Genomic DNA, 249 nt, shown 5'->3' with positions numbered 1-249 from the left:
CAGTTCCAGGCTGCAGCAAAGTCACATTGTGCAGAGGACTCATCTGGTTCCTGTGGTCTTGTCCCGGTGGCCGTTTGAGACGAGGTCTTTACTGGGGATCTGTCTCTGGGGCTCATCTAGTTGTCCTGGTCTCTGCTGACATTAAGGGCTGTAGAAGTCCTCTCTAGGTCGAGGTCATCCACCATCTGGTCTGAATACGTACTGGATCCGGGTGACTGCAGTGACCATCTGATCTGGATACAGACTGGA

Source organism: Sinocyclocheilus anshuiensis, unplaced genomic scaffold (assembly GCF_001515605.1).
Source record: "Sinocyclocheilus anshuiensis isolate Anshui unplaced genomic scaffold, SAMN03320099.WGS_v1.1 scaffold2125, whole genome shotgun sequence".
In the NCBI taxonomy this organism is placed as follows: Eukaryota; Metazoa; Chordata; class Actinopteri; order Cypriniformes; family Cyprinidae; genus Sinocyclocheilus; species Sinocyclocheilus anshuiensis.
Note: the sequence above shows the minus strand (reverse complement) of the source record.